At 36.7% G+C, this 21,276-nt stretch overlaps 1 protein-coding gene across 6 annotated transcripts in view; it reads left to right on the forward strand.

Annotated features, from left to right (window-relative positions):
* TIAM1 (TIAM Rac1 associated GEF 1) overlaps positions 1–21,276 on the forward strand; it is a 323,266-nt gene that overhangs the window by 59,032 nt on the left and 242,958 nt on the right. For all 6 annotated transcript variants that reach the window (XM_043994258.1, XM_043994259.1, XM_043994255.1 and 3 more), the window contains exon 2: positions 12,032–12,085. The gene's annotated coding sequence lies outside the window, so the exon portion shown is untranslated. The remainder of the gene's footprint in view (positions 1–12,031; positions 12,086–21,276) is intronic.

Raw genomic sequence — 21,276 nt, forward strand, 5'->3', positions numbered from 1 at the left:
GTCTGAGGTCGGATTTGAACTCAGGTACTCCTGACTCCAGGGCTGGTGCTCTATCTACTGTGCCACCTAGCTGCCTTGACCTTCAACCTTTAGATCTATGAACCCATTATCTTTGAAATGCTTATGAGTTGGTATTCACAGCAACAGGATTTAGAGATGCTATTATCTATACTTAATAGAAGAGGAATTGTCATCTCAGAAGTTGGGTGACTTGCCCACAGTCACACTGCTGAATGGCTGAGCTTTGAGTTGAACCCACTTCTTCAGATTTCAAGTTCAGCACTCTTTCTACTATACTGTCCTGCCTCTTTTCCCTTTTGCTTTTCCTTTACCTTTTTTGGTTCCTCTTTTATTTTTCTTCCTTTTTTTTTTCATTCTAACTTTAGCACAGATTATCATAGAATATTACATGACTAGAACATTAGGCATAATTTTGTTCAAGCAGACCACATTACAAATGAGGAAACTAAGGTCCTCAACAGTTCTTATAATATGTATAACCTGTAGTGTGATAGTAAATGTTTAACAACACCAAAAAAAAAAAAAGTATTCCCAGCACATTTTAAGGTGTAATCATTATTAACATTTTCTCTGTCATTTTCTAAATTCAAGACAATCATCAAAACAGGCAAATCCTGATTTGAGTGCTTGCCAATTTCTGAGTGTAAATGAAAATTTAACTCAAAATTTAACAGTAGGCTTTCAAGAGCCTATGTGAGCAAGCTCCAGCCCACCCTTGTGACATTAAGAGTCTGTTCTGTTAGGAAGGGCTCAGGCACACCTTAGAGATCTGATTTCTATGGCCTGCTCTCTTCACTTAGGTGAAGATCCTTTTTAACATCTGAGTCTTGCACTCTTCCAGAGATAGCCACCAGTTAATCTTACTGAGGTTCACAAAACTTTAAAACATTGAACACTTATGTTTACACAGTAATGACATAGAATTGACTTACATCAAACCCATAGAGAAAACCTCTTATTCCCCTCCAATTTGCCACTTGTACTTTCAGTACTATCTTAACTGTCAGTACTGCCCTTGTTGGGGAAAGCTGGAGTTCTTCCAAGTTTGCCGTAATTGCTTTTTCTCCAGCAGCTTTTTCCTTGACCATCCATGTAGGCCTACTCTACCCTGCTACTGCTATTCTCTACTTTTAACTTAGAGGCAACAGGAAACCATTGAAGGTGTTTGAGTAGGAGAGTGACATGGTCAGACCTTGTCCCTACTAGAAGTGCTCAGACCAGGTAGTACAGTATTACAATGTTAGTAGATAAGATTTGTAGAGTTTAATAAGGTGCACTTTACCTATGCTATCTAGAAAACAGATTAAAAACAGTTAAGTGATTTGTCCAGAATTATACAACTAGTAAGCATATGAGGTAGGATTTAAACTCAGGTCTTCCTGACTCCAAATCCAGTAGCTAAAGTGAGAGGTTATAAAAGCTTTAAGTGAGGTGATAATAGTATAAATAGGCAACAGGTAGGCAATGAACATTTCTGAAGTGTTTACTGTGTGCCAGGTACTGTGCTAAGCAGGGAAGATACAAATACAAGCAAAGAGAAAGATAGTGCCTCAAGTAACTTACATGCTAATGGGGGAAGATAGCACATAAGAAGGAGCTGAAAAGTCAGGGATGAGGGATGGGTGGATAAGTCTGGAGAGGCAGAAGCACAGCTAGGAGAGGACTGAAGCATGACCAGTCTTAGTCTGTGCCCCAAATGGAACTCCCCAGTGGGAAAAGGCCCCTGGCACTGAAGGAAGCCCCAGGATGAGAAGGCAGGCAGATCATTCAGTCATGTTGGCAAAATTCAGAAAGTCAGAAATACAGATGGAAGGAGAATAAAATAAGAGAAGGGAACAGATGTAAGAAATATTCACAGAGGGAGAATGGGAAAAGCTTAGCAGCTGGGAGATGAGGGAGATAGTACTGTGAATCCCGTACACCTTATAGACTTCTAAGGTGCTACTGTCATCAGTTTTTTTAATTGTAATAAGCATTTAATAATTAAAACATTGTATCTACTTAAATTGGATGGCTGAACTTTGCTCATCGGATGACTTTGTAAGTTTCCAAGCTTGATTTTTCTTATATGTACAATTTGGCTTCATTCATTCAAAAAAATTTATTGTCCTAAATTTATTGTATTGGGGACACAGAGAAAAACAGAAAAGTCCCTGCATTCAAGGAGCTTAAATTCTGTTGGATGAAATGTGCAATACTGATTTTTTTTCCCTTGAAATCTCCAAAACTACTAATGTGAAATTCAGTAGTGTGTAGCCTGCTCTAGTTTTTTTTTTGGTGAGGCAATTGGGGTTAAGTGACTTGCCCAGGGTCACACAGCTAGTAAGTGTCAAGCGTCTGAAGCTGGATTTGAACTCAGGCACTCCTGACTCCAGGGCCCATGCTCTATCCACTGGGCCACCTAGCTGCCCCAGCCTGCTCTCATTTTAAAAGCATTGTGGTGTTTGGAGTTTCTACCCTTTTCCCCATTAAAAGTTTTTGTTGTTGTTGTTGTTGTTGTTTTTTTTAGTGAGGCAATTGGGGTTAAGTGACTTGCCCAGGGTCACACAGCTAGTTAAGTATTAAGTGTCTGAGGTCGGATTTGAACTCAGGTACTCCTGACTCCAGGGCCAGTGCTCTATCCACTGCGCCATCTAGCTGCCCTCCATTAAAAGTTTTTTAACCTAATGATTACTTTAAGTGGAAATTCTTCCATTTTAAAATTAAATAAAGAATTCCTTTATTTTTATTATTATTAATTTATATAGTTCTCATGTATTGGGACAGACATGAAAAACTGGACTATGTAACTATAGAAAAAGCTAAATCTAAAATATTGTAGTTTCTCTTTTAGTGAAATATCTTCTCTGTTGTCTATATAAATGCAGGAATTTCATTGCTGTGAGCTAGAGATATTTGGATTGGTTTTCCTGAACTTTTTTTTACTTCATCAACTTTCAACTGAGCCAACTCAAGACATTGATTTTTTTTTTTTTGGTGGGGCAATGAGGGTTAAGTGACTTGCTCAGGGTCACACAGCTAGTAAGTGTCAAATGTCTGAGGCCAGATTTGAACTCAGGTCCTCCTGAATCCAGGGCCAGTGCTTTATCCACTACGCCACCTAGCTGCCCCAAGACATTGATTTAAAAAAAAAAATCCATTCCCACTATTTTAATTCAAGGAGAAGTGTCTACAGAGATTAAGATAGTGCAGATGACCGTTTTTCATTGTGTGTTAAGAATGTTTACCTCATTGGGTATATGTTGTTATTATTAATACTTTGTTTTCATTTTGTTCAATGGAGTTTTTGTAGAAATGGTCTTGGGGCACGTCACTTTTCTGCAGTTCTTTTATATTTGATGTTTTATGGGCTGTACAACACAGATATCTGTAATTGAATAAATGTATTAGAAAATTGAATAAATAAAATTTTATAATTCAATAAATGTATTAGAATGTATATTCATCTTCTGTAAGCTCCCTGAAAGCATACCCAGGAAAATTTTAATAGAGGGATGTTAAGGATCATATGTACCTTGTTCTCTTCCCATGATTTTGATTTCTTGATTGGGTCCCTATATTTTAAAAGCTCTTTGATAATTGGCATAGTGATATTTGTTAAAAGTTAAATTCTATATTCTTAGGTTACATGGGTAAATGCCATGACCAAGAAATTATTAGCAATGATTTAGTCATGGATAATGGTTCAGTTCTGATGGTGTTTCTTGATTGAATTCTTTTTTTTTTTTTTTTAGTGAGGCAATTGGGGTTAAGTGACTTGCCCAGGGTCACACAGCTAGTAAGTGTTAAGTGTCTGAGGCCGGATTTGAACTCAGGTCCTCCTGACTCCAGAGCCGGTGCTTTATCCACTGGGCCACCTAGCTGCCCTCTTGATTGAATTCTTAAAGGCATTTTGCCATCTCTATTTGTAGTATAGGGATTTGTGACCTGTTGGTTTGTCAAAGACATTGAGATTCTGGTGCCTAATTCTAGCCACCAGGTCACATCCTACTAAGCGTTGGGTAGGTGCTAAATTTCTGCTGTCGTCCGTGTTTGTTGCATTCTTTCTAACATTTCTTTAAATAATATGAATTAATCACTAAATCTAGGCTCCTTAAGGAAAGCTCTTTGGTAATTTCTGGTTCTAATTATATTTTCTTGAATTGCATCATAAACCCTTCTGCTTCTATAATAAAATTCTCATGACAGCCTTTTGTTCCTATCTTTGTCAACATATTCTTGGGTAAGTTCATGTAGGTGTGTCCAGTGGAGGTCCTTTTGCTTCCACTCTTTGATATTCATTGTTTAATGGACTCTTATCTGAAGGTGAACGACTTCCAGTTACATTAGACAAATTCATTGGCATGTATCTGTTAAAATCCTTTACTCTTTGTTGGTGCAATAATAGCTGCTTGTTCTTTTCTTTCATCCTCCCTCCTTCCCTTTCTCCCTTCTTCTCTCCCCTTCCTGCCTCCCTCCCTTCCCCTTATCCCTCCATTTCCAATTATTTTGTTATTGTCATGTTAGTCATGTCTGACTCTTCATGACTCCATTTTGGGTTTTCTTGGCAAAAATAATGAAGTGGTTTGTTATTCCTTCTTCAGCTCATTTTATAGATGAGGAACTGAGGCAAATAGCATTACATGACTTGCCCAGGGTCAAACAGTAAGTGTCTAAGGCCAAATTTGAACTCAGGAAGATGAGTCTTCCTAACTTCAAGCTTCTTCCTCTATCCACTGCATTACCTAGCTGCCTCTTTCAGTTGTTTGCTATTACAAAAAAAGAGTTGCTGTTAGCATTTTTGTAGATATATATGGGATCCTTTACCTTTTTTCTCCATTTTATTTGAGGGTACAGGCCTAGATGTGATAATACTACATCAGATAGTTTTAATTGCTTTTGATGCATAGTTCTAAATTGCTTTCCAGAAATTTGGCCCAATGGCTAGACCAATTCACAGCTCCACCAGCAGTAAGTCAATTGTTCCTGTTTTCTCATAGCTCCTCCAAGGTTTATTATTTTCCTTTTTTGACAGCTTGACAATCTGATGGATGAGATGAAACCCCAGTGTTGTTTTGATTTGTATTTCTTTAATTACTAGTGCTTTAGAACATTTTGAACTTTATAATTTTGATTTAGAGCATTTTTTGTCTGTGGATATTTAAAGCTTGGAGCCCACTATGTGGATCAGTGGATAGAGCAGTGGGCCTGGAGTCAAGAAAGACCTGAGTTCAAATCCAGCCTTAAACACTCATTAGTTATGTGACCCTGGGCAAGTCAGCTAACCTCTGCTGGAGATTCCATTGGAGAAGGAAATGGCAAACTACTTTTCTTTCTTTGCCAAGAAAACTCCATATGGGGTCACAAAAAGTTGGCCACAACTGAACTACAGAACAACAACATTGGTAGCTTGGATTTCTTACTCTGGAGGCTACCTGTTCATAGCCTTTGATCATTTTATCAATTGAAAAATAATTCTTATTCTTATAAAATTGTGTCTATTCCCTATATTAAAATTGAGACCTTTATGAAAGAAACCTACTAGATATATCCCCCTTCTGATTTCCTACTTCTCTTCTAATTTTAGCTGTGTTGGTTTTGTTTGTGCATTTACAGTTATAATTGTTGTGGTTTTCCCTCTATCCTATTAACATTTTTTTCTCTTTGTATCTTGCCCTCTCTGTATAAAGAAAAAGAGAGTGATAAAAGAGGGCTGTGCTTAGCATCAGTGCTTTAGATTTGACATAGTCTATTTCTCCTCCCTCCGTCTTTTGTCCCCATCTTCTCCTTCCCTTACCTAGTGCCTGATCACAGGTTCTTAGCCTTTCTTTTCTTTTAACTCCATCTGTAAGACTGATCTGCCTTTGATTGTGTCTGTTTTACTTAGGACTAATTTTTAAATGTACTCCCTTTCCTGTTTCCCTTTCTCCCCTTTCTCTTTTGCCTTGTTGAGTGAAATATATTTCTGTACCCCTTGTGTGTGGTTATATAGTCTTCCATCCCTTTACCAGTTTAAATGAGAGTGAACTTTGTGTCAGCTGTTCACTCCACCCCTTCCTCTTTGTTTATTTAGTTTTTTAACATTATCTCTTCACCCTAATTACATGATTTTTTTTTTGTGGACCCAAATAACATGAGATAATTTCCCCCATCCTTCCTACACCCCTTTCCTTCCTAGTGTCTTTTTCTTCTCTTTTTTTCCTTCTCCTTTTAAGAACATCAAAACACATCTTCCATGCCCTCTGCATAATTAGACTCCTTCTGTGACCCTTGATGATGATAAAGTGCTGAGGAAACACATATCTCATCACATCTTTTAAAATGTGAACCACTTATCCTTGCTTACTCCCTTATAGTTGCTTGTTCATGTTTATCTTTTTATCTTTCTCTTGACTTTGGGGTTTGTATTTCACAGTTTATGTACAGTTTTGGGATTTTCACCTGGAATTCTTGGAAGTCCTTTCATTTAAAATCTATTATTTCTCCTAGGATTGTGCTCATTTTTGCTGTGTTAGACTTGTTTGTGAGTCTTTAACTTTTATCTTATGGAATATTGTATTCCAGGTTCTCTACCCTTTTATAATTGGGACTCCTAAATCTTGTGTGATCCTGACAGTGACTTCTTGGTACTTGAAATATTTTTTTTTTTCTGTCAGCTTGCAGTGTTTTTCCCCCTTAAATTTAGAAGCTCTATATTTTGGCTTAATGTTCCTTGGAGTTTTCATTAGAGAGTTTATTTAAGGAGGTAATGGATAGATTCTTTCTCTTGATTTTGCCATTTGATTCTAAGAGGTCTGGGCAGTTTTCTTTTAAGATTTCTTGAAATATGATGTCTAGGCTTTTTTTTTTTTAAATCATTGCTTCCCAGTACTCTCAAATTCTCACATTATTTATTCTTGTTCTGTTTTCCAGGACAGTTGTTTTTGCTATGAGAGTAACTAAACTTTTCATTTCCCCCCAGTCTTCTGACTTTGCTTTAATATTTCTTATTGTCTCATGAAGTAATTAGCTTCTACATGGTGCATTTCAATTTTCAGGGAGTTTGTTGCTTGGACAAAGTCTTGTACCCGATATGCCAAGCTGTTAATTCCCTTTCCAATTCTTTTTTTCCATAGTTCTCACTTCTTTTTCAGTTTTTCCTAAAGCATTGTCATTTCACTTATAAAAACATTTTGACTTAAAAAAATAGACAAACCCTTTCCTTATCACTTCCATAAATTCTAGTTGAACTTGTGTCTAAGCTCTATTTTTCTTTGATGCTTTGCCTTAAAAATATTTTTGAGTCCTAATATTCTTCTTTGTTTCTGTCTTGAACCTCTAGTTACTATAATAGCTCTTTGTGGTGGGATTGTTTTTCCTCTTTTCCTTCTTCTTTCATTTTGCAGCCTGCCTCTTGGGTCTGGATTCTGTACACTTCTTGACCCAGGGTCTGGGCTGCTCCTGTTGCTATTTTCTTAAGGTATTGAATGTTGCTTTAGTCCAGGGTCTGAGGGACAGTTCAGGCTGGGCACCTGTAAACTTTCAGCTCTCCCAAAGTGTTTAATCTGGAGAAAAGTTTGATTGCTTCCCTCCTGGTCTGAGCTAACCTTAGTTGCTGGCCTAGGTTTAGGTATGAGCAACACAATTGTGTCTTTCCTTAGTTGGAGTTCCTATAGCCTGCTATTTGATTGATCTACCATAAATTTGCTGGAAAGTTCTGATGGTTCAAAGTGATAGAACTGGTGTTTCCCCTTTGGTCTGGGATTCCTACCCTGGTTATTCAGCTTCAGGCTTCAGATTGGGTTGGAGGCTGGAACTGAGAACCCACTTATCTTCTGGATTCAGAGCCACATGGCTACTGCTTGCTTCTGAACTCTTTGCTGAGTACACAATGTAGTGCAAGGTTTCAGTGCTTTCCAAAGTGTTCTGACCTAGAGCAAGGGTGAACAGTCCTCAGCCTGGACTTCTATCCCTAGACACAAGTTGCTTCAGTTTGCCTTGGATCTGTGACTTTGTACTGGGAAGTGAGGGATAGAGCTCCCTCTGTTTGGCACCTGTTATTGTATTCTGCTCAAGATCTGCTTCCTCTGTGTGGATATGGTACATCTTTTCTCAGGGCATAGCTTTACTACTCTCCATTCAGATATTCCTGGCAAAACCTGGTGTCTGCAGATCTCACATCTGCCTCCTTGTCCTGACCAGGGATGGAAAAATCATCTAGTATGATTTTTTTCCTTGGATTTCTCAGTCAGGACTTGCTCTGGAACATTTTCTCGTCTTTATGGGGGAGGTTTGAAGGGAGACAATTCAACTGTACTCCTTTTAGCTCTTTTGCCATTTGTATCTGAAAATACTTCACCTTTTCAACAGTGAATTTGGATAAGGGCATAGATAATATCGTTATCAAATTTGAAGGTGACACAGAGGTGGGAATTATACTTACCACAATGTACGATAGAGTCAAGGACAGAAACAGATATTGGCAGACTAGAAATTTGGGCAGAATCTAATAAAATGAAATTTAATGCTAAGTATGAAAACAAGAAATTGGTTTCAAAAGTAGAAGGTGGGGTAGGCAAGGTTTTTCTGAACAAAAAGATTGGGGAATTTTAATGGATTGGAAGATCAATGCATCAGCAGTATGATGAGGCAGTCAAAAAAAGCCATGAGACTGTATGAAAAGAGGCACAACTTCTAAGAATAAGGAAGTAGTCCAGCTCTACCTAGCTCAGTTTGTATTCAGTTCTGGGTACCACGTTTTAGGGCAGACATTAACAAGCTGGAATGCGTATAGAAGAGGGATAATCCAAATGTCAAAGGGCCTTGAGTCACTGCCATGTAGAGATTGGTTGTGAAGAAACTGTGGAAGTTTAGCCTGGAGAAATCTCAGGGGAGGTGTGAAAGCTGTGTTCAAGTACTTGAAAAGATGTCATGTGGAAGAAGTATTAGATTTGTTCTGTTTGTCCCAGAGGCCAGAACCCAGAACCATGGACAGTCGTGTAGAGAGGCATATTTAGGCTTAAAGTAAGGGAAAACTTCCTCATAATTAGGGCTTCCTATTGGAATAGGCTATGAGAGATTATCGTTTCCCCTCACTTGAGGCTCTTGGTGTGTTGTAAATAAGGGGTCTTTTTTGGTATAGGTTAGATTGGATATGCCACTAAAGTGCCTTCCAACTGTGAAATTCTGTGATTCTGTGACAGTGTTTATGCGGGGCTTTGGAGCCAACATCTTGATTGAATTGACTGGTCAGTTAATTTATTTTTGCTTTCCTTGATTTACTCACCAATGAACCAGACAGATTTTTAGCTCTAGGACTGTTAATCGGGAGACCTTCAGATTACTAGTTAGCTCAGTGGTAGAAAAATCCTCTGCACTTTGCATTTACCTAAAATCTGTCAGACACACTATTTATTCATGTACAAGCACTCTACTTAGAGAGACATTTTTGACTGACAGTTTCTTCCTGCTAATCCCCAAACCTTGTGACTCAGGCAATTTCCACTTCACATTTTATTGTAGTTGTGAAACAAAAAGATGAAATTCTTTCAGTAAAGTAAAACAAATACAAAGTTCAGTTAGGGGTTTTGATTTACCTAGTAGAATAGTAGTCATATTAATGAGGGCACACCGTTGAAGGGAAGATTGATCTGCCAGGAAAACTGTGACATCCCCCTCCTTTTTTTTTTTTGTTTGATAGTAAACAACAGAGTCATTTTATCTCTTTTCTTTAAATTAAAAAAAAATTTTAACTTAACACCAACAAGCATAATGATTTAAGGATACAAATGTAGCATATGTTCTCAAATGACTATCCCTATTGCCCCTCACAATGATAAGTTGAGTCCCCAAAATGTGGTTCCTACATCCCCTCAGAGTTGCTAATGGACTCCCTCCCCTCCCCCCTTTGCTTCTCACCATGATTATCAACTGATATGAATTAGTCAGCCAGAGTTAATTAGCTTCCAGAAAGCATATCTACTATTGTAGTATAGCTGTTGTATAATAAGCCCTTCCAAATCTGTGATACTCTCTCTCACCAGTACATAGAGTCTAGGGGAAAGTGAACCCAAGGTTATAGAGCACATGTGGCAAACAAATAACTCACAATTTCTGGAAGTTTTTTTGCTGGAGTCCTTTAGGTTTAGTGCAGGGTTTTATGGAGGGAGTCAGAGTGGAGAGGACCGGGCTGTTTGCAGAGCCTTGAATCTCTGGCTAGTTTGTCTTTGGTTTCTCCCATAGTCACCACTATGACACTGAAGGGAAGATGGGAAGTACAAAATCCTACAGACCTCTTTTTTTTGTTTGTTTTTTTGGTAACCAAAGGATATTCCCTTTATTAATCTAATCAGTTTTCCATGATCTCTAGTGTATTATACTTCATTTTGACTGGTGATGTGGAGAGGGGGTACACACACACACACACACACACACACACACACACACACACACACACACGCTATCTTATGATTCACAACTCAAGGGAGTCATAGAGGTCAAGTTTACCAGATGCTGTTCAAACATTAATTCCTAATTTTTATAACACAACAGAGGCTTTCATACTATATGTTTCCATAGCTTCATGACCTTTGGGGAATAACTTTTCCTTTCTGGGCCTCACTTTCCTCATCTGTTTGGTGGACATTGTAGTCCCTGTCCTGTCTACTTCATGGGAGTGTTGTGAGAGCCACATCAATTAGTGAAATATAAACTCTTAAGAGTTCTTAGTTAAGTTTATTCAGAACTTGTTGTGTGGCAGACCAAAAGAATCATTATTGGTTCTTTGTTAGTAGTGAGGGATATCTCTGGCAGAGGGACCCAGAACATTGCCCTGAGAGCATCTAACAGACAGCAAGGAAGGATGCTAAAGGGTCTTACATTTATGCCATTTGAGAATGGGTCAAAGGAACAAGGAACTTAGAAAATAGAAGATATTGAAGGTTATAATGTCTGTATTTAGATATTTGAAAGGCTGTTAAATTGGGAGAAACTAGAAGCTATAATTTCATGTAAAGTTGCATAGAGGCAGATTTAGACTCCATAAAAGGAAACACTTCTTAATAGAGCTATCCATAAATGGAATATGCTGTCTTGGTATTTGATAAGTACCTCGTCAAAGTTCTCCAGGCAAAGGCTGGATGACCACTTGTTGAAATATTAAAAAGTGATTCATGTTCAGTTGGAGGTTGGTTTATATCCTATGGGGCCCTTTCTGATTCTTGCAAGTCAGTGATCTCAAACAGACTATTTTCTTGTTTTTATGATTTTAAAAAATTTTACTTCTAATTTTGTGGATTATTTTTTAGTCTCCTTATAAATTTAAAAGAGTTCTTTTGCTCATATTTTCTTTATTGATTACTAATTTTATTTCAGTAAGGTCTGTAACAGAAGCACTTAAGATATTGCATTGTGCTTTGATTTTTTTTTAATGTCTAAGAGCTTAAGGTGCTCTTACTTGCAAAAGTTCCCTGCTTGTTTGAAAAGTTAATCAGCATTTGTTTCATTTCAGGTTTCTCAATGTGTTTTTCAAATCTAATTTTTCAACATCTATTTAAGTCTTTTATTATCTTTCTTTTTATATTTGTATCTGCTTCTCATTTAAGGGGATTATATATTATGAACTCCAAACTGACCTCTGCTAATTTTTGTAGATAGAATGTAAGAAAAGTAATATGTGTTTAGTAAGAAAAGATTGAATGTGTTAAAAATTCTGAATTCAAGTGAAAAATGCATAGGTGGAAATTTGGGGACATCATTGAAATTTTTAGTTAAATTTTCCAAATAAATTTATAAAGCCCCCATAAAAATTCTCATCTGGTATGTTTGGTAAACTCACAATGTGATGGGGTTGTATTTTATTGTTATCATTTGTGTTTTATAAAATCTCTGGAATTGGCCTTCAGTTATCTCTTCATTATCTTCTGCATATTTTAGATAGCTGTAATTCCTCATGATGACTAAAATCAGTTGAGGAATCAAAAACATTCATGAGAAACATTGCTATTTTTTGTAACCCTTTTCTTCTTTCCTTCCCTTTTATTATTTTTTTTAGAGTTTATGCTATGAAATGAAAGATGAAAGTCCAGCTTTCCTACTTCCCAGTCAGGTATGATATTTAATCTTTGCTATTTCAAGTTAGTTGACATTTGCTCTTTAATTCTTGGGCTTACTAGATGGATAGGTAACACACTGTGAGTATTATTATCTTTTCACATGGTAGTTAAAACCTTCCATGGGGATGAAAAAAAAATGCAAAATCATCTAAATATTGTGTGTGTGTGTGTGTGTGTGTGTGTGTGTGTGTGTGTGTGTGTGCATGCACTCAAGTGTGCATACAAGGTATTCCCATGGTTTTACTATAGGTTTTGTTTTTTTTTTAAGTGAGGCAATTGGGGTTAAGTGACTTGCCCAGGGTCACCCAGCTAGTAAGTGTTAAGTGTCTGAGGCTGGATTTGAACTCGGGTCCTCCTGACTCCAGGGCCAATGCTCTATCCATTGCGCCACCAAGCTGCCCCTTTACTGTAGTTTTAAGCTTTTGTAGCTAGAAGAGATTTAGAGTTGAGAACTCTGGAAATTTAAGTACTATTAATTTACTAGTAACTGTTCAGAAGAGTTGGCCATTTGAGGAGTCAAATGCAGTCTGTTAAACCTAGGATTTACTGCCATTGAGACTTCCTTAAGCCTTTTTGCCCTGAGTCTGAGATCTAGAACCAAGTTAGCCCTGACTACATCTTATATAGAGGCCAAAGGCATTGGAATAATTAGTCAATAAACATTTATTAAGCTCTTACTATGTGCTAGGCACTCTACTCTGCTAAACATTGAGGATACAAAGGCAAAAGACAATTACTACCTGTGAGTAGTCCTCCCAATCTAATGGGAGAGACAGCATACACATAACTTTGTACCAACAAGGTTTATACAGGATAGAATGAAGAGAAACTGGGAAAGACTTCCTGTGGAAAGTGGAATTTTAGCTGGGACTTGAAGGAAGCCAGGGAATTCAGGAAGCAGAGATGAGGAAAGAAAGAGTCCCAGGCATGGGGGACAGCTAGTTAAAATGCCCAGAGTCAGCAGGTGGAATGTTTTATTCTAGGATGGCCAAGGAGATCAGTGTTACAGGCTCAAAGAGTACATTGGGGATGAGGCATAAGATGGATGAAGACTAGAAAGGTGTATGTTTGGGGCTTGGTTATGAAGAAATTTGGACACCAAATAAAAGAGTTTATATTTGATCCTGGGGGCAACAGAGAGCTACTGGAGTTTATTGAATAGAGGTGACATATTCATGCTTGTACTTAACGAAAATCACTTTGTTGACTGAGTGGCAGATGAACAAGAATGGCAGAGACTTGTGGCAGGAAGATCAGCAGCAGTTAAGGTATGAAGAAGTGAGTAGGAAATGCACCAGGGTAGTGGTGGAATTAGAGGAGAGAAGTTGGTGTATTTGGAGTTGTTAAAAAGGTGAAATCACCGGGCCTTGGCATCAGATTAGATATGAGAGTAATAAATGAGACACCCAGGTTTTGAACCTGGAAGACTGGAAGGATAGTGGTGCTCTTGATAGTAATAGGGAAGTTTAGAAGGGGAGAGAGTGTGAGGGTAAAGATAATGAGTTCACTTGAATTTAAGATGTTTACAGGACATCCAGGTTGAGATGTCTAAGAGACATAGATACAGGACTGAAGAGCAGCAGAAAGGGTAGGGCATATAAATAGATTTGAAAATCAATAGTACAGAAATGATAATTGAATCTAAAGGAGATGATGAGATCAACCAAGTGAAATAGTATAGAGGGAGAAGAGGGCCCAAGACAGAACAGTTAGTAGGCTTGACCTGTATGAAGATCCAGCAAAAGATACTGAGAAGAAGCAGTCATATAGGTAGGAGGAGTATTAAGAAAGAATAGTGTCATGAAAACCTAGAAAGAAGAGAATATTGTGCAGAAGAGGGTGATCGACAGTGTCAAAGACTGCAGAGAGATCAAGGAGGATGAGGGAATGAGAAAAGGCCACTAGATTAGTACTAGATAAGATATTAATAGTAATCTTGGAAAGATTAGTATTGTGTAATTGATGAAGGGGGAAGTCACAGTGTAAAGAGCGAAGAGGAGAGTAAGAAGAAAGTAGAAACACCTATTTTAGACAGCCTTCTTAAATTTAGCTTCAAAATGGAGGAGAGATATGGGACAATACTATAATGGATAAATAAAGGGAGGGGTTTTTTCTTTTTTTGAGAATGAGGGGGACATAAACATGTTTACATTAGTAGGGAAGCAACAAGTAGCAGGGAGAGATTGAAGATAAGTGAGAGTGGTGATGATAAGGCAGTGTTCTATAGAAGAAGGGATGGAATGGAATCACTTGTGCCTGTAGAGGGCTTGACTTTCACAAGAAGAAAGCCCACCTCATCATGTGAGACAAGAGTGGAGGAGATGTGGCATAAGGCAACAGGGTGACATGAAATGAGGAGGAGAGGAGAAAAGGGAGCTCTTGGCAAATGACCTTGATTTTTTTTTTCAATATGAAGAAAGGTTTTCAGCTAAGAAGGTGAAAGAAGGGAGAGTCATGGGAGGTTTGAGGAGGGTTGAAAAATTTGGAAGATCTGCTGTGGTTTGTGAAAGGTAAGACAAAGAGAGGATTTGAGTTTGGAGGACCAGAAGAATGGTGATGTCCTCAGCACTATTAGGGAAATTGGGAAGAGGGGGGAGTTTGAGGACAAAGACAGTGAGTTCTGTTTTAGACATGCTGAATTTGAGCTTTCTTTGGAACATCTATTTTAAGGTATCAAAATGCAGTTAAAGATACTGGATAGGCATTCAGGAGGCAAATTAGGGATAATGTATAGATCTGGGAATCATCCATATAAAGATGATATGAGTACCGATGAGGTTAACAAGTAAGAAAATATAAAGAGAATAGGAGAAAAGAATAGGGCCGAGTACAGAACTTTGGTGTATACCCATGGTTAGTGGATATGACCTGGAAGGAGATCCAGCAAAAGAGAGTAAGAGAGTAGTCAGACAGGTAGGAGAAGAACCAGAAAAGATCAGTGGCATTAAAACGTAGAAGAAAATCAACAGTGTAAAAAACTACAGAAAGATCAAGATAAAAAAGGATTGTGAAAAGGCCATTAGATTTGTCAATTCAGAGGTCATTGGTAACTTTGGAGAGAACAGTTTCAGTTGAATGATGAGATCAGAAGCCAGACTACCGAGGAAGAGTGAAAGCAGAAGAGGAGGCCGTCCAGGAGTTTAGCTGAAAAGGCAAGAAGAGGTATAGGATAATATCTAGGACGCATAGCTAGGTTGTTAGGGTTGTTGTTTTTTTTTAAGGAAACTGATGCTTGTTTTTCAGCCAGTTAAAATGTGAACTCCAAATATAGTCTCTCTGAAAGTAGTACCTGCATTTATCTTTGGAGCTACAGTGACTTTCACAAAGAAATAATAAATATTTATTGTTTTGAACTGAACAAGGAGCTTGCACAGCTTTTCAGTGAGCAAAGCTCATACCAGTAGGCTAGTTATCTACCAGAACTCCAACCAAAGGCAAGCTTATAGTGGTATTGTCTAGACCCAAACCAAGGTTGGTAGTCAGCAAAGCTCATACTAATAGGGCACCAATTGAAACATGCTCTAGAATAGACCATGTGGGAAATGTTTAAAGTTTTCTGCTCCCTGGACTGATATAGCACTAAGATACTTGAAGAAAGCAACACATAATATGTATAGAAGGCACTGTAAGGTCCCCCAGATGATTCATATCAGGATCAGATCAGACAAGGCTCCAACATTTCACCCAAAAGTGTATAGAACTTGGCTCCAACATAGAGTCCCCATTCAAGAAGTAAGACTGGAAGAAAGTAAAAATTTTTTTAAAAAAGAAAGTAAATTAAAAAAAAATCCCACCATAGACAAATTTTATTATGTAAGCAAAGATGCTAAAGCTGAGAACCTAAAAGAAAAGATTAACTCTACAATGTTCACAAGCAATGGCTCAAATGAAAACACTTTGTCAACAAAGACAACTAAAATTCCTGGGAGAAATGAAGCAGAAACTTGAAAATTGTATTATTAATGAAATGTGATAGAAGAAAAATTTAAAAAGCAAATGGAAGCTCTAGAGGAAAGACTGGGAAGAAGAATTATTATCATAGTAAAAGAGATGCAAAATCAAATAACAGATTCACTGAAAACTAGTATGGACCAAACAAAGAAGTTAATGACTCTATGAAACAATAGTAAATATGAAGAAAAAAGACTTAAGCAATAGAGGAAAACAACTGATCTAGAAAACATGTTAAAGAGAAAAAAAATATAAAAACCATTGGACTGGGGCAGCTAGATGGCGCAGTGGATAGAGCACCGGCCCTGGATTCAGGAGTACCTGAGTTCAAATCCGGCCTCAGACACTTAATACTTACTAGCTGTGTGACCCTGGGCAAGTCACTTAACCCCAATTGCCCCACAAAAAAAACCCCCAAAATCAAAACCATTGGACTGCCTGAAAGTTACAAGCAAAAAAAAAACAACCAAAAGAACCTTGATATTTCAATAAATCATGAATAAAAATTGTTCATGTATATTAAAAACATATGGCAAAGTAACAGTAGTAATCTTATGAAAGAAACTCCAAAATGAGAAAAGTTCAAGTACTGAGGAACTTCAATTAGCATCACACAAGACTTGGCAGATACTTTGTAGGAGAGAAGAGTGTGGAATTCAATATGAGAAAAGGTACAGGCTCACAACTGATAATTTACTCGGAAAAAAGTATAATCCTAGAGGGTAAAGAAAGAGCCTTTAATGAAATTAAAAGACATTCCTCATGAAGCAACCAGAGCTGAATAGAAACTTTGAACTTCAAACATAGAAAGTAAGAGAAACTTTAAAAGGTAATTATATTTAACCAGTTAGAATGCATCATACAAAGATGAAGAATTTACATTCTAATAGGAGGAGAAGAAACAAATGTCCCCTTAGAAGCTTAAATTCATTAGGAGTCATAGAGGAAGTTAAATAAGACAAAGGTCCTGGGAATGGTTTTGTTATGTTTTCATGATCTTAAGGAAGAAAGGAAAGCAGGAAAATAAAAATATACTAGGGAAGAATGGGTTGATTTATTATCTTATTTAATCAGGATGCACACACGCAGACTTTGGTTTAGATATACACCACTCAATCCAGAAATAGGAGGAACATGAGAGAGGGAATGAAGAATGAGAGATAGGTTAGGATTGGTCATAGGCAAAACAAACTCCAGCTTTGTTGTGTGGATTCTGAAGTGGAGTTTAAAAGAAAAGAAAAGGTAAGAACCTTTGGGGTCTGGGTAAGGGGAAGAAAAAAAAAAGAACGTAGGAGGAAGCAAATCTAGTAAGTGTAAATCACTTGTGCTGAGCACATTCCTCTCTTACCTCCTCTTCTTTGTAAAGGGCAGGGTAGGATGGGGGAAAGATATAGAAGAATAGGATGGAAGGAAATATACAGATTATTATCATAACTGTAAATATTAATGAGATTAACTCATCCACAAATAGAAGAAGATAGCAGAATGGATTAAAAAATGTAATCCAACAACATGTTATTTTCATGAAAGACATTTGAAATATATTCACAAAGAGTTAAAATTAGAAGCTGTAGCAAACTTTATTATGCTCCAGCTGAATTTTAAAAAGTAGGATAGCAATCATAATAGCAGAACTGACACTTTTTGAAGGTATGTTTTTCTTAAAGCATCTCTTTTGGAAAGGGATGCAAAAAATTAATAAAACCTTGAAGAGGACTAGTTGAAGGGGAGAAGAGGAAGAAGAAAACTTTTACCAACTGAAAGGAAAAAAGGGAGGAAGAATTATATAACTATATAGAAGGAGAAAAAAGGGAACTAATAAGCAAAATTCCAAAGAAAAAGGGGGTAACAAATGAAAGGAGGTTCAAGGGAAGAGAGGCAGTGGGAATAAGGTCACCTTAAAAAAAGATTAGTAAAGTAACTGAAAGAACATAAAATTCAATTAGAGACCAATAGAAGAAAATATAAAGCTAACTCATACTTTAAATGTGAATGGAGCAAACAGTCCAATAAAATGAAAAAAGTGAGTTTGAATAATAAAGCAAAACCCTACAATAAGTTGCTTACAAGAAATATATTTCAAAAATAAAGACATTACATAAAATGAAACTGAGGGGATAGAGAAAAGAATGTACTGTGTATCAAGTGACTCCAAAAAAGTAGGAGTTGCTATCATACTATCTGACAAAACAAAAACAAACATTGAAAAAATAAAGAAGGATAAAGAAGAAAAACATTTTTCTGAAAGGAAGCATAAACAGAACATGAATGCTAATAATAAACTTATATACTTCAAAAGATAACAGTAAAAACACATTTTGCAAAAAAAGGTGAAAACCAGATTGTTTCAAAGATGAAAAAGAATTCACAAAAATTTATGATATAATGGAAAATCAGAAACTGTTTTGTTCAATTATATGCTAAGAGAGCTTATAACTTAGAGGAAATGGATTAATATTTATAAAAATTCATAATGTTCAGATTAATAGAAAAAGAAATGGTTTAACCTTTTATCAGAAAAAATAATCAATCAATTAATTTGTAGGAACAAATGGTTTTACAAATCATTTGTGTCAAACTTTCAAAGAACAATTGATTCCAATATTATATAAACTATTTGCAAAAATGGGAAAAGATAGGATTCTATCGAACTTCTATGATACCAAGATTATCTTTATACCTAAACCAGGGAGAGATAAAGCAAAGAAAAAAGACTATAGACCAATATCTCCATAGGATATTCTCATGTAAATATTAAATAAAATACTAGCAAAGAAGGGAAAAGAACGAGCTGAAAACATTTTGTAGTTTTAACAGGTTGGATTTCTATAAGGAATTCAGGAAATTATATTAATAACAAAAGCAATACAAACCACATAATTATGTCAATAGATGCAGAAAATATTTTGACAAAATCTAACATTTTTGTTTGTTTAAAGAACAATGAACTTGGAACTGATAGCACACTTCCACTCTTGGTTCAGGTGCTTTGCATATGTTTAGAATCATGGAACAAACACATACAGTCAATCCTCAGCTTTCATGGCGTTAACATTCCTAGGAAACTAAGCAAAAGTAAAACATGAATGTTGATATATTGAACCTATGGGAAATAAGGGGTTAAGTTCCCACAACCACCAAAAATTGTAATCTCATACTCGAGATTGTGGAAAATGCACTTTATAACAAAATATTAATTATGATAATAGGCAATTTTTCTAATATAGTAACTGTGAAATGACCCATGAACTGCAGGAGGAAAAGATAAGCAATGTCAAATAGGACAGAGAAGAACAGGGGCTTCAGTGTCAGAAGAACCCCAAGGTAAAAATGGGAAAGGAACAACCTGTCATCTCTAATCTCCCTTTCAGTTCTATGGTTGAACTGTTCCCTGAGGAAGAGCACTTGCCTTGGGATAAGTCCCTGGTCCAGGTCAGGGACTAACTGCTCTGCTAGACATGGCCTGTTGGCTCTTGCAAGGGCCAGGATGCTCAGAAACTGTAGCATGGGCAGAGGGAGAGCTTGTAAAAGGGTCGGGGTGACGATTATCTCATTTATACATGAATCCAACTGCTTTTCTTTCTTTTTTTTTTCTTTTTTTTTTCCAATTCCATCATGATGCACTTTTGAGGTTACTTTAGCACTTCTGGAGCTAATTCACAAACACTTTTATGAATACTTTCCTCCTTTTATCTAATACCTTTATTTTCTTACTAAGCCAAATCACTAATTTTGCTTAACCCAAAGGACTTGCACTATGCTTTAGCAGCAGAATCATGAGTTTTAATTTGAGTTTTAAAGCCAAACAATAAAAATATGCAATGAATAATACGTAGGGGGTAATTTACAATAATAGAGTGAACAAGATCAGTGAAGTGCCTGGTAGAAACCAGCCTCTCCATAAACTCGAGAACATTGAAGCGCTCGTGCTCTCTCTCTCTCTCTCTCTCTCTCTCTCTCTCTCTCTCTCTCTCTCTCTTACTGAGCATAGCTGGGAATGTATATGATTGCTAATACAAAATTGAAAATGAGATTACTAATAAAAGCAGGCAAATGCTTGAAGTTGTAAAAATTAAATGATCAAATATTGAGGATTGATTTTCTCTAATTTTTTCAAAATATATTTATATATTTGAACTTAAAAATTAAAACAGATGGAAAATCATATAGATTCAAAATTAAAGGCTGGGAAAAATCTATTATATCTTATCTCAAAAAGGAGTTACCATCATGATTTCAGATGTGACAGTAGCGAACAGATACAATTAAAAGAGAAAAAGTAGGGTGAGTATATCTTGATTAAAAATATAACAGCTAGGGGGCAGCTAGGTGGTGCAGTGGATAGATAGAGCACCGGCCCTGGAGTCAGGAGTACCTGAGTTCAAATCAGGCCTCAGACACTTAACACTTACTAGCTGTGTGACCCTGGGCAAGTCACTTAACCCCAATTGCCTCACCAAAAAAAAAAAAATTAAAAAAAAATATATATAAGCTAACAAAAGTTTTAATAATAAATGTACATCTACTGAATGGAATAACAAATTCTTTAAGGGAAAAAATAAAATTAAAAAACCCCTAGATCTTGAGACTGACAAACTCAACAAAAAGATAAACTGGAAGGAAATTACAGACTGAAAAAATATTGGGAAGCCTAGATTTGGTTGGTCTTTAGAGATTTCTGAATAGTCATTTAAGAGAATATGAATATTTCTCATGTTTCCATGAGCATTTTCTAGATATTGATCTTGCTCTAAGGAAGGGCTTCTTAAACCTTTTCCACTTTCTACTGAGAAATTTTTATGTGACACCAAGTATAAAGGTGTATAAAATAGGTATTCATAACTTTTTAGTGTTGCCAATTTTTTTACATCCTCCCCGCCCCCCCCCCCATTCAGTTACATGACCCCATATGGGGTTGCAAACCACAAATTAATCAGCTTTGCTCTAGGACACAAAGAACTCATAAATGAATGAATGAATTAACCAGTATTTATTAAGAATTTAATATATACATAGCTGTTCTTTTCATGTTGGCAAAGAATTGGAAATTGAGGGGATGCCCATCAATTGAAGAATGGTTAAAAAAGTTGTGGTATATGAATGTAATGGAATATTATTGTGCTGTAAGAAATGATAAGAAGGTGGATTTTAGAAAAACCTGGAAAGACTTACATGAATTAATGCTGAGTGAAATGAGCAGAACCAGGAGAACATTGTACACAGTATCAACAAT

The sequence above is a fragment of the Dromiciops gliroides genome, chromosome 3 (genome assembly GCF_019393635.1).
Source record: "Dromiciops gliroides isolate mDroGli1 chromosome 3, mDroGli1.pri, whole genome shotgun sequence".
In the NCBI taxonomy this organism is placed as follows: Eukaryota; Metazoa; Chordata; class Mammalia; order Microbiotheria; family Microbiotheriidae; genus Dromiciops; species Dromiciops gliroides.